The sequence below is a fragment of the Boleophthalmus pectinirostris genome, unplaced genomic scaffold, assembly GCF_026225935.1.
Source record: "Boleophthalmus pectinirostris isolate CB_2022bp ecotype Guang Dong unplaced genomic scaffold, ASM2622593v1 HiC_scaffold_19, whole genome shotgun sequence".
Classification (NCBI taxonomy): Eukaryota; Metazoa; Chordata; class Actinopteri; order Gobiiformes; family Gobiidae; genus Boleophthalmus; species Boleophthalmus pectinirostris.
The window spans coordinates 6,638,295-6,646,611 of NW_026571140.1; positions in this window are offsets into that span (position 1 = coordinate 6,638,295).

The window sequence follows — 8,317 nt, forward strand, 5'->3', positions numbered from 1 at the left end:
TGTTTAACCTTTTATAAGTACACTAATCTGGCCATATATTTTTGAGTGTACAAAAAACTCCAGCTGTTGTCACTGTCCGCTTAACCAGTGGTTTACTGAGTTGGGCAGCACTGTGATTTTGGGCTGAATGATGAAGTTCGCAGAGGGAAGTGCTTTGTTCATTTGAGTACAGCTTTTCTCAACTGGATTTAACAAGTTTGATTTCTCATTTTGTTACACTGTTGTGGCGCTTCAACCAATCAGCTTTGAATTTTGCTGTTATAAATATACTGTGGCAGTTCTGCATAATGATGAACTTCTGCCTTTTTGCTACTGAATGTTCCAGTGGATAGGACCTGATAGGTTTGCTTGTTTGGATGAGCAAAAACGCACACAGGACCAAATATAAGAACACACACACACACCTATTGACAAAATCACATAGGACATTGACTTGGTGGAACAATCCTGGGGGAACCATCTGCTCCTGAATGTGGTTACAAACAAGGAATATGTGATAGACAGTGCACTTAATTAACATGATTTAAGTTCTTACTAAAAATATTTGTTCCATTTTTTTCATTCTGATAAAGTTTATAATTTTTCTTCCTTGTTTGGACACAAGCAGCAGATACAATATAAGCCTGTGTAAAGATAATACCATATTTTTTTACTTTTTATTATGTTAAATTAAGGTTTAAACTGCTTTTCTTGTGTTTTGTTCCTGCATTTTGGATGGAATTTTCTGTGCTGATGACACCTGGTCTCTGCAGTGGCGGGCCTTGCATTTCACACCTGGGCCTTCAGCAGTGCTCCATCTGAAACAACCCACTCCTCAAGAACTATTTTATGGTTATAAAAGCATCTTATTACACAGAAATGCAGTATAAAGTGCTGTGGAGATTCCATGCAGAGCGGGGGTGCGCAGACAAGAAGGGAGGAGAGGGGGGTGCACAGAGAAGAGTGAGGGTGTGCGGAGATTCCCTGCAACGACCGTAGCGAGGATTTACATGGTTCGGAGGGACGTAGTCAAGGCGGGGGCCACTTGTGGGACCAGGACTAAACCAGGACTAAACCAAAACTAAACTAGGTCTAAGTGTCCGGCACCGCATGGGGCTCAGTGCAGCCATCGCCCGATCACGCTTCGCGGACACCCTGCTCCACGGACTCAGGGTTCTCTCTCTCTCCTGGTTTAGACCGGGTTTAGTCCTGGTTCCGTTGCAGGTGCAGTTTGCTGCTTTGGGTGGTTTGCTCTTTGATTGTCCAGTCTGTACTTTCACCGCTTATTACTATCTTATTGAGAAGTCATCGTCGCTAAAGTGACTGTGAGCTGCTGTGAGCTAACCACTCGGTACAAGGAGCTTACAGTGGATCGCTACCGGACAGAACAACGAAGAACAGTACCCATACAGTACTCTGAGTGCCCGCGACGCTCAGAGTCCCTCTGGCAACGTGGGATACGGGGACGAGACGTTTGGAGCGGGTGTGGACCACGCACCTGGGTCGCTGTTGGAGACACGCTGTAGTCGGGGCGCCGAGCCTGGTTATCGGAGGAGACGAGGAGCCACAGAACTGGACCGGACGATTCGGGTGGGATTAACACGTTTATCGAGGTACCCTGCTTTTATTTTGCGTTTTGCTCTTTGAGTGAAGTGACCCGGAGTTTTTGGTCACACCGTACCCGAGCATCGATACAGGTCTGCAACGTAGGGTGTATTTAGATGCCGGCATTAGGACTAGTAAATGAACAATGGAGTTGTTGTACATTTTTGTGAAGCTTGAAAACGTTTAAACGTGCATTTTTATTTTATTTTTCTTTATTAAAGGGAGGATTATTTTCCATCTACTTAGTCTCTTGTGTTAATTTGGTACCCCATAGACCAGGCATGTGCAAACTATGGCCCGGGGGCCAAATGCGGCCCTCAGACTTCCAGGTGAATTAGCCCACTTTGCATCAATAAAAAAAAATAAAAAAATTACTGCAAGTTTTTTCAAAAATCGACCTTGATAAAGCTACTATTTAATATTTAGTGTGTGGTTTTAAGGATCTTGGCATGAATAAAGACTGATGGCTCATTCTAACGTGTTAAACATGCACACATTTCAATTATTCCCTGTACTGAGCATCAGTCTACGGTCCTTGATCGGCCCTCTGCTTCATCTGTGTTTAGATATGTGGCCCTTGATGAAAAAAGTTTGGACACCCCTGCCATAGACTATCTGCTTTTGGTCATTTCCTAGTGTCTAGTATTAAAGGTGCTGTACTGCTATCCCAAAATATTAGAAGTAGTTTAGGTTTAGTATGAGAGTACACTGTAAAAGAACCCAGAGCCCACTCAAGTAATTCATGAGTATATAAGGGCTACACTTACACTTTTACTCACCTACACATGTATTTATTTTATCAAAGTTAATAGTAAATATTAGGCTATTCTTTGTTTTACATCGCACTGTACAACCACCAGTCAAAAGTGTGGACATGACACACCTTCGCATTCAATGTTTTATTTATTTATTTATTTACTACTTTTTACATTTTATATGAATATAAAACACATCAAATACATGATGCAAGATATATGGTATTATGTAACAAAGAAAAATAACTCAACATAGTATTATTTATATTTTATATTTAAATTCTACAGTTTCCAGCCTTTGCTTTGTTTACAGTGAAGTGTCTCAGATATTCAAGAGACTTTATTTCACAAGACATTTTACAGTTTACTTTAGCACATGCAGAGAAAAGCTTTTATTAAGAAGTTTACATGTTTTACAAAAGTGTCAGACCACCTTCAATCAGTTCTATATACACAAGTCAAAACACACTGTTGTGCCCCACCAAAGGCCCAAAGTGATGAGGAGATGGCTCCAGTTCCACATGGACAGGTGACTCTTGTGTCTTAATGTCCTGAAAAAGACATGGTGACATTCAACAGGATGACACATAATGTTTGTAACATTTAGGCTGCATTCACACTTGGCACACTTCACATGTGACAGGTTTTTATGTTTTTTCAACAATTCCAAAGTTTGGTGGGATAGTACATGTAGTACATGTAGTACATGTAGTAGTACAATTAAAATCTTCATCAAAATTGTCAAACTAGGGAAAACTGTGTAAGATGCAGTGTTGTGCATGAACGAGTTCAAAAGAACGCGTTCATTGAACACGTTCATTTTTCAGTGAACTTTGAACTGAACGCAACACTTTTGTAAATCAAGAACTTGAACGTGAATTTGTTCAAATTATGTGTGATGAACGACGTACGTCACTGTTGGGGTTCAGTTAAACGTCGGAATTTGACGAGTGACGATCTGCTCGCACTTCAGCTCGCGAAACCACAGCCGCGTGTCAACGTGAAGGCGACTCCACCGGCAGCTTTAGCGGAACGTACGGGGCTCTTGTGTCTCTCAATGGGAAAGTCAATCAAACTTGACTGGGCGCGTTTAGCTGCTTGTATTTACCTTCTGTACAGGCTGATCACGGCAAACGCAAGGCACTAATTAACAGTCTATGTGGATCTGGGCTCTTTCACATGATACACAACTGCCCAGGGAGCACAATGTGTTGATGGTAAATGCACAAATACAACAATAAATACATGCTCTCTGTGTATTTTGACGGGGATGCTCGTGTAGAGCGTCAAAAAATAGGATGGATCCTATTTCTGAAATCTACACGCACAGGACGTGCTGCTCCGCGCGCGCATTATTTTACTTGGTACATATGTCAGTCACAATGCTTTCTTAACCTGGATTGAAATGGTGGGTTTTTCGTTTTTCTTCATACAAATTTGCTAAAATCACCGCGATATCAGCAGCGGTGAAACGCCGGAGGTGCGCCCGCGTAGACCGTGATCCTGAGCAAAGGACCGACGCAGAAGTCCGCGCTCCACCGAGATAAACGCAGCTGACGCACGATCGCACTCGGGGTTCACTCAGGGGCGGTCCTAGATTCCAAGTTCTAGTCCAGGATTAGTCCTGGTTTGGTCCTGGTTTAGTCTTGGTTTAGTCCTGGTTTAGTCCTGGTTCAGTCCTGGTTCAGTCCTGGTTTAGTCCTGGTTTAGTCCTGGTTCAGTCCTGGTTTAGACCTGGTTTTGTCCTGGTTTAGACCTGGTTCAGTTCTGGTTTAGTCCTGGTTCAGTTCTGGTATAGACCTGGTTTAGTCCTGGTTTAGACCTGGTTCAGTTCTGGTTTAGTCCTGGTTTAGACCTGGTTTAGTCCTGGTTTGGACCTGGTTCAGTTCTGGTTCAGTCCTGGTTTAGACCTGGTTCAGTTCTGGTTTAGTCCTGGTTTAGACCTGGTTTAGTCCTAGTTCTGGTTTAGTCCTGGTTTAGTCTGGTTCAGTCCTTGTTCAGTCCATATACGGTGCAAAAGTTCAGCATCTTAACAGTTCTTTTGGTGAGAGTAAATTAAAAGTGCTGCAATAGTCGTGTAATGTTTTACATTTTAAATGCAGTAATATTGTAATGTAACAAATGACTTTGAAATGACAGTAACAAGTCATAAATAACACATTACAGTTTTAAAGTCACTTGTCCAACAGTGTATCTTGTAAAGTTGTTGTAAACTAGAAGTCAGTTTGAAAAATAAATGCAGCCTTTCATTTACAGATCTCATCTAAATATAAAATGAACTGAACTTTGAACTAGTTCAAAATTTAAATTGTGAACTATGAACGTGAACTATTCACTTTGAACAAGTGTGAACTGAACTTTGAACTAGTTCATGAAAAGTGTGAACTTGCACAACACTGGTAAGATGATTATCAAACTGTAATTAACTGAAATCCTAAATATAATTAGACAGAGTGCGTTGATGAAGTCATTGTGTGTGTCTGACACAGTGACAGTTTCAAAGTGAAACTTGGGTCTTAAAAAGAGCAGCTTCAGTTTCCCCAGAGGTGTGATGTAACCTCCACACTGCAGCGTCCACAAGACATAACACACTCTCAAAGCTTTTGGTTTGAACTAAGTTTCTCTGTTCACACAGTCAAGTTCAACTGGTGCCTGCTGTGAAGAACACGGCATGCTGGGTAATAAAATTGTGTAGAATCAAGCACATGTACCAAACAAGATTCAAACTCCAGTCCTCAGAGCTCAAGTCCAGTGTCTTAGCAGCTGCCGTGTGCACAGAGAGAAACGCCTTTGACGTAGAAATAAAGCAGCAGATTACCTTATTAGCAACAGTGAAAAGGCTCAACAGAAGGAAAGTGATTTGAAGTGTTAATATTGATGATGAAAGATTTGAGAAGGTTTTAGGTTAAAACAGCTTCATGCAGAAGTGTAAGTAAGAGGCACTTTGGCTTCATCTTGTGGTTAAATGTACAAACTGCAGAAGAGCCAAGAAAGGTTTCCAATAGAGAGAGCCATTCACAAATCAGTCACAATATTCAATTTAAATTCATATTAGAAAAAACTATGAGAGTGACACATGTGAAAATGGATCATCATAGAAGTAGATGTTGAAAAATGTCCTTCTTTTGTGCCCCCTTTTTTCTTGAGTTACATTAAAAGTGGAGTATGTAGTAGTAATGTAGCTTGAACTGTTGGTGGTAAAACAATTCTGCTTTCTGATTGGAACATCATCTTGAACCAGAACACCACGTGGTAAACAACTTAACCATCATGTCTACTGTTTTTGTAATTAAGAATAAATCAGCATGACAATAATCTATTTTTTCTGTTATCTGCTTGTTGTCATGGAAACGTCTTTGCTTTGCCTTGAATGGTTCACAGTTGTTCAATTACAGATGTTGTTTCAGCTGGAAAATACCTTGGAAAACCTGTATTCTTAGTGTGTGTGCTCGCCTTGCCACAGATCTAACCTGCAACTTGGCCTATGCAACACCACCTGCTTGTCTCCATGGTGATCAGTAAGTTTAATGCCATACCAAGAAACATTCATGGCAAAGCAGTAACATCTATGGAGTCAAGTATCCAGTAGACTATGAAGGTAAATATGTTGCAAACTGGAAGAGCATGTAAACTTGATTTGAGAACTTGTAGAATATAATGTGAAAAAGTGTAGAACAAAACTTTGAACTTGTAATTGCCCATTTTCATATATGTTTGAATTGACAGACAGAGACAAGTGATTTACAAAACATGACATAATTTGTTATAACCATTATTCATTTGTTTCTTCTTGTTGGGTTAACTTTAAGAGATGCCAATTAGAAGCTTCACCAACAACAATAACTTTGTCCTTAAAATAATAATAATAATAATAATAATAATAATAATAATAATAATAATAATAATAATAATAATACTTTTTTTTTTTTTTACGTTAGTACCCCCATACGTGAACCTAAACTAGTGACCAGCCAACGTTCCACAAAACACACACTTTTCAATCCACGAGGCTTGACACCGAGCAGCCAGGACATCTGACAGCATAACCGACCAAACAGTGGACAGCGCGTAACAGCGGCACTTGTAAAGATCAACATTAAATACACACAGGAGCTTTACATGATGATCCATAACTCAGATCGGGCATATGTTAAATTATAAACTTGCAAATTGTAATTAGAGAACAGCGGTTGTTTACCTGTGCACGACAAGGCGGGGCCCTATCCCGAAGGTGCGCCAAGGTCAGAGAATGAGATGCTAGGGGGTGTGCCCTTTTACAAGCTCACATGTTACCTTTACAGTTACATAATTTTTTTTTAAAGGTGTTTTTTGGGCCTTGAGACCAAATGGGGCTGAGTTGGGGTTGGTCCCTATCAACTTGTGATGGCCCATATAATAATAGTGAAAAAAATGTAGCAAAAGACATCCTGAGGAGTGGACCTGCTTCTCGAACTACAATAGCTCCAGTTTGAGCTTCACTGGACAGAGGTGTTTCTTGGAGAGAGTCTGTCTCTCAGGTGTGAAGTGGAGGATGAAGGAAACACAGAGTGGACTTATAAATGGAAGAGGACAGGAGTTTAAATTGAATATTGTGACTGATTTGTGAATGGCTCTCTCTATTGGAAACCTTTCTTGGCACTTCTGCAGTTTGTACATTTAACCACAAGATCAAGCCAATCTGCCTCTTACACTTCTGCATGAAGCTGTTTTAACCTAAAACACTTTAATTCATTAAAGGGTTCATCTCATGCAAAATAATTCTTTTCACATTGTATCTTCTGCACATAAACAAGCACAGCCAATGATGTTCATTATGTCTTCTTATATACTTTAACTTCTTAGGTTCCTTTTAAAGACAATGCAGTAAAGTGTATTTACCTTGTTGACATGTTTCGGCTGCTAGCTGCAAGCCATCTTCAGAACAGTTCTGAAGACTTTAAAAGGAACCTAAGAAGTTAAAATAAACAAGCACAATTTGGGTTTTGGAACATCCATTACACAATAGTTATGAAATCTTACTGATTTCTCAGAAGCAGTCACAGACCAAGAACTATGAAAGGTTGACTATTGCTCATCCCCCCGCCCATCCTGAGAAAGCACTCCGCCCTCCACACGTGACATAGGCTCTGAGTGAGCTGGCTGCATCATCGTTGTAGCAGGCTTTAGTTCATTGTCACGTGGGAGGGAGGCAGAAATACGCTGCAATTTGTTTAAAAAAAACGCCAAATTAATCTAAAAAACACTTCTGCGACAAACACAAGGCCCACACATCACTCTTAGAAGGTAGAAAGCTCTGAAAAGTTGATTTTGCATGAGATGGGCCCTTTAACTCCGTTGGTCTTTCACTGTTGAGCCTTTTCACTGTTGCTCCTCAACACCTCAGACTTAATACAGAGTTTGCCTCAGTCACGGCTGACACTGGTTCACCTGTTTGTACGAGCACATGTCACCAAACTGTGCAGGTCAGCAGGTAATCTGCTGCTTTATTTCTACGTCAAAGGCATTTCTCTCTGTGCACACGGCAGCTGCTAAGACACTGGACTTGAGCTCTGAGGACTGGAGTTTGAATCTTGTTTGGTACATGTGCTTGATTCTACACAATTTTATTACCCAGCATGCCGTGTTCTTCACAGCAGGCACCAGTTGAACTTGAGTGTGTGAGCAGAGAAACTTAGTCCAAACCAAAAGCTTTGAGAGTGTGTTATGTCTTGTGGAAGCTGCAGTGTGGAGGTTACATCACACTTCTGGGGAAACTGAAGCCGCTGGTTTTAAGACCCAAGTTTCACTTTGAAACTGTCACTGTGTCAGACACACACAATGACTTCATCAATGCACCGTGTCTAATTATAGTTAGTTACAGTTTGCTTATCATCTTACACAGTTTTCCCTAGTTTGACAATTTTGATGTGTGAATGCAGCCTAAATGTTACAAACATTATGTGTCATCCTGTTGAATGTCACCATGTCTTTTTCAGGAC